Source organism: Vanessa tameamea, chromosome 11 (assembly GCF_037043105.1).
Source record: "Vanessa tameamea isolate UH-Manoa-2023 chromosome 11, ilVanTame1 primary haplotype, whole genome shotgun sequence".
NCBI lineage: Eukaryota > Metazoa > Arthropoda > Insecta > Lepidoptera > Nymphalidae > Vanessa > Vanessa tameamea.
In genome coordinates this window covers 3,400,064-3,412,816 of record NC_087319.1, presented here as the reverse complement: position 1 = coordinate 3,412,816, position 12,753 = coordinate 3,400,064, and positions in this window count along the sequence as shown.

Here is a 12,753-nt window from a genome sequence, read left to right as displayed (position 1 = left end):
CTACTTACATTGGGATCAGAGTAATGTATGTGATGTTGTCCAATATTTATTTATTTATTTTTTACAAATGATTTGAATTTATGAATCGGCAAAGTTAAAAATATCTGCGGAATTTTATTATAGAAGCGGATACCTCCGATAAAGATTAGTTATTATACATACACGTTTCTGAAGGCAAAAACATAAATTGTTAACGAATTAATCTCATAAAAATTCTTAAGATAAATGTAATTTATTCACTTAACTTGTACCAGGATATAATATGTATATTCACAAATCGATTTTATCTTACCAAAGTATGTCTAAAATAATAACAGCGTCTACATTCTATCTCCTGTGATTAATGTGCTCTGACAGGAATCATTAAAGACTCTTAACAACCTGTAAGCATCGTTAGCAGGCCATTTGCTAGCGTCTTTCATAAATAGTAGGTGAGTAAACACTTCCCTTAGGGTTATAGGAGGGCGCTATTTCATAGTAATTTAATGATATGAGTATCGAACGATTTTAATCTTTATGTAAAGGAAAAGACGGTAGAAATTTAATTGTGCCTCCAGGATTCCTTAATGCACGGACATGTGCTTTGACTTCCTAGCGTTAAAGCTAGCGTTGTCAATTTCAGCAGTAAAGGTTATGCAAAATAGGAAATTGGTTTCCATATTCATATCTAGATAACCTTAAATTTTATGTTTAATAAAACATAAACGATATTTAAGGTAATTAACTTCCAATTTATGATTTTGGGACCAACTCTTATTAACGGTTCAGAGGTTCGAGATTTAAATTTATTAAAATAATATATGTGTACATATCTATGGAGGTATTTTTCGAGAATACTTTTAAATCATGAATATATTAAGGATAATTTATGTTTTTAGCTGCCTTATAATAACATTATAAATTATGAATAAAATAATAATGATCTGACCGAATTTCGACCACGTCGACATATACTAGTACGCAAATTCAGCACGTGCTCCTCTCTTTACGTCAGTCACATAAACCGATAAAACGACAATCTAATCCGATCAAAGAAATATCAGACGCAGGAATTAGCTATTTACAATTTAAACCATAGTAATTCACCAATTAGATTAACAACATAACAATAAACATACTGTACGTATATTAACAATAGATAATTAATTTTTATAAGCTTATTTTTTACTAGCTGTGCGCGCGACTTCGTGCGCGTTGTTTTAATTTAAGTTATTTGGATATTGTAGCGTGATTTTATTGTTATTCTATATATAATTCTAAAGTAAAAGTAGCCTAAGTTACTCCATATTACATCCGCTATCTGCCAGTGAAAGTCGCGTCGAAATCGGTTCAGCCGTTCCAGAGATTAGCCGGAACAAACAGACAGACAGACAAAAATTGTATTAAATGTTATTTTGGTATATGTACCGTGTATCCATACATATGAATTTAGTAAAAATGGGTTATTTTAATATTACAAACAGACACTTCAATTTTATTATATGTATAGATTGTAAATTAAATCGCGTATTTTTTATATCAATGACAGATGTCAACAAAAATGTTAATGATATTAAATACATTTATAACTCAATGCGTATTTACAATGAAAACAGTTAACTACTAATTTTCTCGTGGGTTCTTTATAAAATGTACATTCAGAACTTAATTGGAGTTCTGATAATATAACGTTAATCCTACTTGAAAGAGTAATTTGATTTTTAATTAATTAAAACTTAATATTTTAATAGATGTATTAGAAAATTGGGTAAACAATAACGTCCATCTCTTGTCCACTTCTGTTTCGAACACAAATTTATTATTTAATATGTAAATATATTTACTTAAAATATTACTTTTTAAATTACATTATAAAAAAGTAAAAAAGATTTTGCCTTTGTGCTCTTTAATAATTTTAATTTACTTTGTGCAAGCCCGTCTGGGTAGGTACCATCCTCTCATCAGATATCCCACCGCCAAACAACTATACTTGCCATTGTTGTGGTCAGATTTGAAGGATGAGTTAGTGTAACTACAGGCACGAGGAGCATAACATCTTAGTTCCCAAGGTTAGTGGCGCATTGACGTTGTAAGGAATTATTGATATTTCTTGCAGCACTTTATGTCTATAGATGGTGGTGACCACTTACCATCAGGCGATCCATTTGTCCGTTCACCTACCTGTATCATAAAAAAGGCTTTATCTTTCTAATATTAAATGATCATATTAAAACATATAGTGTATTTATTATTTTTTATGTTTCAAAATAGGTGATATTTAAGCGCATCTCTTTGAACGCTATATTATTTGAGTTGAATATAAAAAAGTATATGCAGCACATGTTGTTAAATGTACATATAAATACGGATAAACTAACCATTTATAAATGATTGCTTTAGTAACATAATTGCTGCAATTCCCATAGATACAAACGGTTACCCAGAGATACAAATCAAATAGCGGTATCGAAATCAACATTAATTGTTCAAGTCGATTGTTAAAACGAAATTTTCGTTTAACAGTAATGGAAAAATGTCTCAAAGAGATGTAAACTTTAAAGATATTAACATAAGTACCAAACTACCTTGACGAGTTCTGCGTTGGTTTCAACTATATCGCTTATTGTACTTCGCTTTCACCGACTCATCAGAATCTTTAATACTGTTGAAATGAACTAAAAAAAGTTATCAAGTTCAATATATTGGAACATAGGTAAATGTATGGATGTTTCGTTTAACTGCTCAAACTCGACAAACGTTATTTTCCGTGTGGAATTTTTATACTGCGGAAGCTGTTTTGTTTTTTAATTAATAGGTCATTGAGTCAAACCCAAGGTAGTACAAACCGAATTAAATTAAAGGAGAGAGTCTTCGTCGCTTGCCATGTGCTAATATTTTCGTCGCTGACTGTAAACTAATTTTAATAATCCTTATGAAGTAGTTTTAGATAAAGTATTTAAATCTAAAAGAAGAAGAAATATTTACCCCGTAAGGTAAAATAACCTTATAAATATTCATTTACCATAATTCAAAATATGTATCAATTTGCCCCTCAAGAATCACTTTGTGATTTGCATCAAGAACATATTTCAGTTTATAAATATATATATATATATGTATGTACATAGCTAAATACCGACGAAGTGATAGGATATAATTTAAATACACCACAATTTTTCAAGCCGTACCTTACACCTTGAAAATTAAATATAAAAAAAAAACTTTTGAAAATTACAAATATCAACTACATAGAAACAAATGAAGGGTCATACCGTGCCGCATGCAATCTGTTAACGCGACGTAAGTGATTGCCGCAAACTTGTGAACCGTACAATGCATGCCATGCATCGTGCATGCACGTGGCATGTGATGTTACTCATTAGTTTTCAATTTGCGGGTCGACGAACTGCTATTTAACAATTATAACTGGCAGCTTACAATTATAGAAACGTGTGCATATTTTAAGCTAACATTAAACAACACTAAAACATACAGAAATACCTTTTTTATGCAAGCGGAGGGGCAAATTGGTCACCACCGCTTGGTTGTAGGGCGTTGTGCAAGCCCTGTGTGGGCTGTGTACCACCCACTCATCATATATTCTACCGCCAAACAACATTACTCAGTATTATTTAGTTCCGGTTTGAAAGGTGAGTGAGCCAGTGTAACTACAGGGACCTTGGGACATAACATCTTATGTCCCAAGGTTGGCGGCGCATTAGCGGTGTAAGGAATGATTAATATTTCTTACGAACAGTCTATGGGCGGTGGTGACCGCTCACGATCAGGAAACCCAAGTGCTCGCCCGCAAACATAAATTAAATTAAAAAAAATTAGATATTGCAACTGTAAGAAATAATAACCATTCCCTACATGGTCAATGTGCTACCAACCATGGGAGTTAAGAGAATATGTGCAGAAGGGTAGTTACAATGATACCCTTCACACCACCCTTAAAATGAGACAAAAACAATACTAAATATTGTTATTTGACATAAGAATATCTGATGAGTAAGTGGAAAGTACCGTACCGTAGTGTGTTCCAGTTTGAAGGATGAGTGAGTTTAATCCCTTGGGATCCGAGTTCTAACAGGAAGATTGTTTACCTGCTACGTAGATACTTAAATTTAAAAATATATATATTTGTATTTCCGGATATAAAAAAACGAATACGATACGGAATTATGAATATTGATATTCAATTTTTATAATAAAGATGGCTATTGAGTTAATAAGAAAAAAAAAAAACATATAATTCAACTTACCAGCTATAAAGTAGGAACTTTAAAAAGTATAATAAACACATTTATTTGTGAGTAAAGTTTTAAATTGCCTAATATAAAACGGTAATAATTCGCTCTGACCTATTTTCGCAGGAAAGATTAATTACGTGACTGCGTCAAAGCTACGCGATAAACCACAGGCGGCAAAAAGATTGGAGGGCCCTCGCCTCACCCCACACCATAGCGTATCGTGTGCTATGGTTTTAACAAAATGTGTTTTTAGGTTGACGTCTCTGAAGATAACATTGTACTGAGTCTGATGCACGTCCGTTTAGAACATTCGAAACAATCATTTTTAAAAGTATATATTACATGTTCGTGTTTCATAACATACAAGACTATTGATTAAAAAAATCAGGACTTATCTGATTAATTATTAATTATTTTTAAAGTCACTATTAAATAATTTATTAGTTTACCATAAGATATGCTTGTAATAATAAATGACGTACTATACAATATGAACTTACATTTCTAAACGAAGCGTACATATATACAATAGTTACATTTTATATATATATTTATATAATTAATACGAGCTGTCCATCTCGTTCATATGGGTGAAATAAGAATTACATTTATTTAATATTTTATGTTAAAAAAACTCGACCCCAGCGACACCTTTCGGATCCAATCCAAATCATCCAGAGAACGCTAAAACTCAAACAAAAAGTCATAAAATAATAATACACTCAAATGAGTGAGAGTTCTAAATTAGAAGGAGTTCAGTGAATTACTTTTGTAAAGAAGTTATAAATATCAAAACTAGAAATCACGTTTAGCCCATAAGTAATAACATTCACAATTTAATATTAAAAAAAATACGACCGCTATAAGCAATAAAGCATTGTTTTGCTTCCGTTACGATTGCTATGTTTAGTATTTTTTTATTAATCTATGTACAATACAAAATGACGCAGGTGGAATTGCGGGGCACACCTAGTCTATTCGTATACATTAATTAAAGTTATTAATTCCCAAAAATATCAAATTACTTAATTAATAACAATAAATTTACTACTTCCTTCCCTTGACTGTGTAAATAGAGGTACAGTGTTTTACTAATGCCCTGTAAACACGTCTTGCTTTAAAAACTATTATATATTTTAATCAATCTACAAATCAATGTTCGATCCTTATCATTCCAAATTTGAACTGATTACAAAACACACAAACAATCAAACTGCAAATCAACTGATCAGTCTCAAGTTAGACAAGACCGGGACTTTCCAATGTGATTAATGAAAACTTCGTAACTTCAGGTTGCTACTGAGAATTATTTTACAGAAATCCTAATAATTATGACAAGACAAGACTCTCAAAAAAACACCACTTATAGCTGCCACACAAGCTAGCGGTTCCACCAACGTCGTAGTTAAATAATAATCTGTTAAAATGAAACAAATAAACGTCACCATTCAACAAAACATAATGCGATACAAAATTCTTATTAGTTATTTCGTGAGCTTTCATTTGACAGCAACATCCATATATTTAGCTTATTAATGCATCATACAAATGTCATAAACATTAAAATTCCAGACGTATACTTCATGTCCTCTAAATGCAGAGACAGTTCTTAGAAGTCTTCGAGACTAATTATTGTTGGAGAATAGATTTAATTCCTCGGATAAAACGTCCAATAAATTTTCATAATCTATGGTCTTTCGGGATTAATATACAATTACTATTGTATAAATATAGGAGCAATTCATAATGGTAAGGATAAAACCGATTCATTTATTTTAGTTTAGTTTTATCTTGGTAAAATTAAGATTTTGCAACTAAACATTCTACCGCTATGAAGAAATAGTTCACGTCGTTGTATTCCGATTCAAAGGGTCAGTGTAACTACAGGCGCAATTTTAATTCCCCAGGTTGATGGTGCAGAGTCTATGGGCGGTGGTGACCAACCAGGTGGACCATTTACGCAACCCCCTAAAATATATCATAAAAAGAATATTTTACATTATTTAAAAAAATAGTTTATTTTTTTTATTCTTGTAAAAAAAAAATCACAAGTTGAATTACATTAATATATATTACATAAATCGCAGATATTTGTTAGAAATTTCAGATTCAGAAATTTGCCGAAAAAAAACCTGGAGTAGATGCATTATATGAGTAACACGAGATATGGATCAGCCATTAGAGCATATCTTAACCGAATATCACAAGTTCAAGATCTCTTAAATAACCTAAAGATATCGATTTCAATGTCTGCCTTGTAATATCTGCTAGCTTACTTGGAAGGTAGACGCATAAATGACACCTGGTAGGAAAAGTGAACCTCACAAATAGACATTGCTTTGCATTGCTTGTAAGAAAAATAAATGTCAGCATGAGTCGGTTGAATGTATTTTTTTAAAGGTTGTTTACTTAAATTGATGTGTTTTAAGTGAAGAAATTTAATTTGATTAGAACAACTTAACCATATAATATAAAAAGTGTTTAATTTTAATAAAACCAACAACCCGTTTCATATTTTAGTAGTTTGCATCAAAGACAAAAATCAGACAACTGCTGTGGGGTCTTCCTACCTTTTCTAGTTCAGGCTGGGTTCAGGCAACAAGGTTACCTTCCTTACCCGGGCGTATCCTCACAGGTAGCTTCACTTATCTGGTCATTACCTTTTGACTTGGAAAGTCAAGACCAAGCCCTAGAGCGATGAATCATACGACTGTACATCACAAAACACTTCACCTCTCAAATCAATAAATGGCTTTTAAATCACTCATACTAAAATCCGAGTAGTTTCCAGATATATTAAAATAATTAATCAAACATAACTCTTATATTATATGACCTAATTGCATAGTAATATTATGTCTCGATCGAGTTGATGTCACTAGAACAACTGAACCTGAGTTATTGTTTACGTAAAATATCCAATTTTGATGGGATTTAATAGAAATAAATGACAGTGGAAAAAAGTCAAGGCATTACATAATATTTCCAAGTAAAGTCTTATAACAATAAACGCAGATGCACTTAATAATATTATGATCTTCTCCCCAAAATAAAAGAATGTCATTTCGAAACGTCATGGTTCTGTAATAAATGATAGGGAAGACGCGGAAATGCGACCTAAAAGGATCAGATGATATGAAGGGAAAATCTTTTTGTTCTGGAAAGGTAATATATCAGAATCTATCTGGTAATATAACGTTGAACCGTATAAATCCCGTGTAATCATAATATTCGATTATAATTTATACATTATACAAATTAAGTTTTTCTCTAAGCGTTATTGTAAGAAAATCTATTAATAAAACGATTAATATTTACAAAGATTGTCAGGGCAGGGCTTACACTTCTCTTTCTCAGAAATCACCTAATGTCGTATTTAAACAGAATTTAAACCCTAGGTCAGTTCTGCCAGACAAAGCGGAACACAGTACGGGACGTTCTGCTAATGCCTCATACCGAAAGACAAGAATGTTCTACCTTCCATTAAGATTCGCAGAGCAGAGGTTTTAGTGAGCAAGAATCCCAGCTTACCCGGTAATATACTAGCAAGGAGAATTACTATGAAGCGACCAGCCGGCCATAAAAATATGCCAAATATTTTACATGCATTACATATGACAATTTTTTTTTTTTTACGATGGAAGAACTCATAACGCGTTTCCCCCACATGCTGTGGGGACTATGTGGGGCTCGCCGGCGCTGAAGGCGCCGGACTACCCACTAAAAAAACCAGCGGTACCCACTCCGTCTTTTTGGGAGACGTCACGGGATCGCTTGCGCATACTACCGTGACGTCCTGACGGTAGGCCCAACTCTGTGGGCCTCCAATTCTTAGGGGGTTCTCGGGGTACAGAGACCCCCTATCCCCGGCGAGACTTATGGGAGAGGAGAAGGTATCCATAACGAAGATCCTGACTCGCTTTACCTCCACCAGTCCTGGACAATCGCTGCTTGACCTTGCTTCCACCCGAAACCGGTACTCTTCCGCAAGCACTTCCGCCTGTAGTTCCCAGGGCGGATCGCTCGCAAGAAGTGTCGCCGCCATCCAAGACACCGTACGGTAACCCCGTATCGCTCTTACCGCTATGACCCTCTGCGATATCCGCAGAAGAGCCTTGTTACGAGCGGTGAGCGAGTCCACCCAAATGGGTGCACCGTACAATGCCATAGAACGCACCACGCCAGCGTATAAACGCCGGCAAGGTGTTTCCGTATTCAGGGCGTCAATGGTTGAGCGACTCGCCCTGAACCTGTCCTGGGCTTCTGAGAGACCCGGTCCCACCTCCTCGAGGTGCTTAACAAGACGGGCAGCGAGAATCTTTTCGAAGAGCTTGCCCTTCTCATTCAGCAGCACAATCGGTCTGTATGCCGAAGAAGAGTCTTGTGGACGCTCCTCCTTCGGCAACAGGACCAACTTTCCCTCTTTCCACAGCTTCGGGAACTGTCCATTGGAAAGACGAAGCCGACGGGTTTCGTCCGCCTCGGATCTTAAAGCCAGAGCATCCACGATGCTCTGGAGGGAAGCCCCCGATTCCTTTAGCTTCTTAATGAAGCCACCCTTCAAGTTGCTGGACTTCTGGGCAACCTCTAAAATCAGCCCTGATTTGCGGCCAGCCTCCGCACGCAGCTCTTCCATGCCCATCTTAGTAGTATCCTCAGTATGAGTCTCCGGTAACGTAGACTCTTCGAAGTCCAGCACTATTTTGGGCACATCTTTTTTTTTGAATGCCCGACTTCAAAGTGAGCGCTCAAAAGCCTCCTCCCTTGCCTCAGCGTCTTTTGCCTTCAACTCGACCTTAGCCCGAGCGAGACCACTTCCTCGCCCCAGGCCATAGGGCCGTTTCCTTCCAACCAAGGCATCGGACGACAACTCAGTGTCGGCGTCCATTGCCGAAAACAACAACAAAAAACGAACCGACAAAGAAACAAAAGAGAAAACAAACAAAACAACCAGCTATAACACTAAACTAGGTCTTAAAAACCTAATCCGAACAAACAACAACAACTCATTAGGCGAAACAAAAGGTCATAATCGAAGCAAAAATGACCAGATGTGTCGCATTAGACATAACAAAATAATAACAAAGAACCAACAAACGATAACAAAATGCTTATTAACTTCATCAATTCGAACAATCTTATCGCAGTAAGAAACACAACCTCTCTCAGCGACGTCTGAAAGACGAATATTACATATGACAACGGCTCGACCCTAAAATATAAATGGAAAACTCTCAGAAATCAAACCGACTTATGAATAATTATTTAAAATAAAAATATCTCAAATATTTAACTTAACTTTGATCTTAGTAAACATTTATGGTTTGTTACCCATATAATATTACGTAAAGTTATATCATAAAGTCGAGAAATAGAAGATTTTTCGCTAAGCTGCGTAAGCGCGAGATGATTTACTCTCTCAATATTAACAGTGTCAGGTGGGCCGACGGAATTAAACGAAGAGAATTATTACTTGCCTTAACTAAGACGGGAGTGATTGTTCCTTATTTTAACTTACATGCTCTACTATTTTAACGTAAAAGGATTACATTTGTAATTAATAAATAAATAGTTTATAGTGTTTTGTAATATACATAAATGATGAAAAACTCAAAAGCTTTAAATATTCTTATCGGATCGTCATTTACATTTGAATCCAACAACAATCCAATCCAACATTTACATTTGAAATAAAATTAAAAAAAAGTACGTCTTAATCGACATGCAGTAAGCGTCGATATAGATTTAAATTCTTGAATTTAGTACTGTACTATGCTGTGCTGTGCTATGTTCAAATATAAAGCAAAAGAAATTACAGAAAAGTCAAAAAAATCGTTATTATTTGACTCAAATCAAAACAGATATTTTACTATTTCAGAATACTATAGAAGAAAAATTTTATGCGTTGGACATAGATTTATTTTTCCAGATAACTATCACAATTAATATTGCTTCTAAACTATTTTGTGCAAATCTTCACAGACTTATGTTCAAGGAGTTCAACTTTGTACTTTTAAATTGGTCCTATTCGAGATTACAATGCATAAAAGATTCATGTATGCTATCTTATAAAGCTGCAGATAAAAAGGTCCTGGGTCCGAACTCGGTCAAGGTCACTGACGTGCATAACACTCCGTCGCTATGCACGTTTGTCAGGCCAACGTATTCCGTATATTTTATTCACGCAGTCACAATACATATCCCAGTTATTTGATAATCACATAAGTATGTGGTTATTATTAACACCTCAATTCACTAATCGTGATAACATTACGACACATTTAATTATTATCATCAAATCATTATCAATAAATTGAATTCGTATTTAGAATATCACGGAAACCAAGCCCAACAGGAAACTATTACGCCTCTGTTCGACAAACAACATCAACTTAACATTCTACTTGAGGCATACAAAAAAAATATTCAAAAAGCGACAACGGAAAAGGAGAAACAATTTCGCTTTATGGCTTCCGCCGTCGCATTATGAAAATGAAGTTTTTAACCTTGGCGCCACGTCGATTTGTATACTTTTATATTTATATTTTTTTTTAATTCCACAGATCAAGTCCGGATGAAATGATACAAGTATATGGGAATAGAAATTCGTGATTCATCGTTTTAATTTCTATTCAACGATCGGAAGATTCTTCCATTCGGCATGAAACTCAGTCTTAGCCAATATTTTAAATAAAAAGTTGTGTCAATAAAACTTATTTAAATTTATTTTATCATATAATTATAGTCTGAATGAAAATCAACAAATACTAACTCTATGTTTTTAATCTTATGTTGTAGAATATGCCTTATTTAGTGATAATTTTTTTTTGTAATAAACGATTTATATTTATTCATTAGCAAAGGTAAAAATGTCTGCGAAATTTTATTACGAATATTCCAGGAAGGACTTTGCGGAGTCGGAAACTTGACTTCCTTGCTTGTCGTATTTATACTATGATTATCACTGAGTGTATCAAAATGGTATTTTTTTGTGTATGTACAGGACTTGTTTGTAAATATTTATTGTGACGCAACTTTATTTATTTGAACTATGTTGAAAACATCCCGAGATGAGTCTGAAGCTCCGAAATTATAATTAAGCTGGACAACGGTCTTTTTAAAATGAAAACTGATTTAATATGTGTAATGTTATCTCAAATTAATAGGCCTTAAGATGTAGTACTATGGACATAACCAAAATACAGTCTATACTGTACTCGACTATTCGAGCAGTACCAACATCAGTTTTTTTTTCAATTTTTTCTCACCGCCTATGCTGAGTCTTCCTGATAGAAACGAGAAATGACGATTCCACTAAAGTTTCGAATCCAATTTGATTTTTAAAAACACAGAAGCATTATACCCAGATAGTTACTGTTTAATACTATATCATATTTTTTAGCATTCAAACTATTTTGCTATCAACCAATCGTGTGTCCGTGTTAATACACTGCATCATTTTTCATTTTGGTCAAGGTCAAAAAATTATGAAGTATTGTAAGCAAATAAAACAATATCACAAACAACTTTAACATAGAGAGACTAGACTTTATTCCATTAATGAAAATAATTGATTCTTCGGCTCTTCCAGCTCTTCGACTTGAGTATTAAGCAATGAGATCAAGAACTTCACCTTTAATACTGTAATATTTTAGCTGTTCTCATGCACTGTAAATCTTCACAAACAATTACACATTTATTACAATTATACGTATTTTTAAGAGTATCTCTAATTCGTTTCAAATAAATAAAAATCTCAAAAGGTACGGTACACGCATACTATAATGGATTGCTGAAAATCCAGACAGGTTAGTTCAACTGTACGTTCGACAGAGCATTAGAGAAGCGATGTTCAATAAGCGCCAAGCTGAATAGAGGTAAGTCCTCAGACTTTGATTAACATTTTTTTTAAACCAGACAATAATAAAATATGTGTTTATAAAATAAATATACACGATACTTTCCGTTTGTTAAAAAAAAATAAGACAAATATACGAAGGAAGTATAGTTTTCATTCCAATTAGTCTTTAAAAAGTTGTAGGAAGTGGTTAAAATCCAGAGGATTATTATTCCTATATATAAGAAAAAGTTTTGCTCTAATTAAAATTTCCCATTACGAAGGGAATGAAGTTATCCAAAAAATGTAGCAGAAATAAATGTACTTTCAGCATAACACCCTCACATTGCTTAGCTAGAGTTCACGCACGCACTGTGGGATTTCATTATGCGAAAAAAAATAATACTCAATGTGGATCGTATCACCGTATAAATATTATTTTAGCTTTAAACAAAATGTAAAATTTTATAATAAGTTTTTTAATAAAAAAAATTCCAACAGAATTTACATTTTGTTATATTCAAAACATTTAAATGGATTATTTACATTTCGCATTGTATAATAAAACGTCAATAGTAGCTACATCTACTATTGAGGTTTTATTAGTTGGTAATCAGTATAAATGTAAATTTAATTATCAAAATAATATTGTCGAAGCCGCATATTTTATTCTCATATTTTATA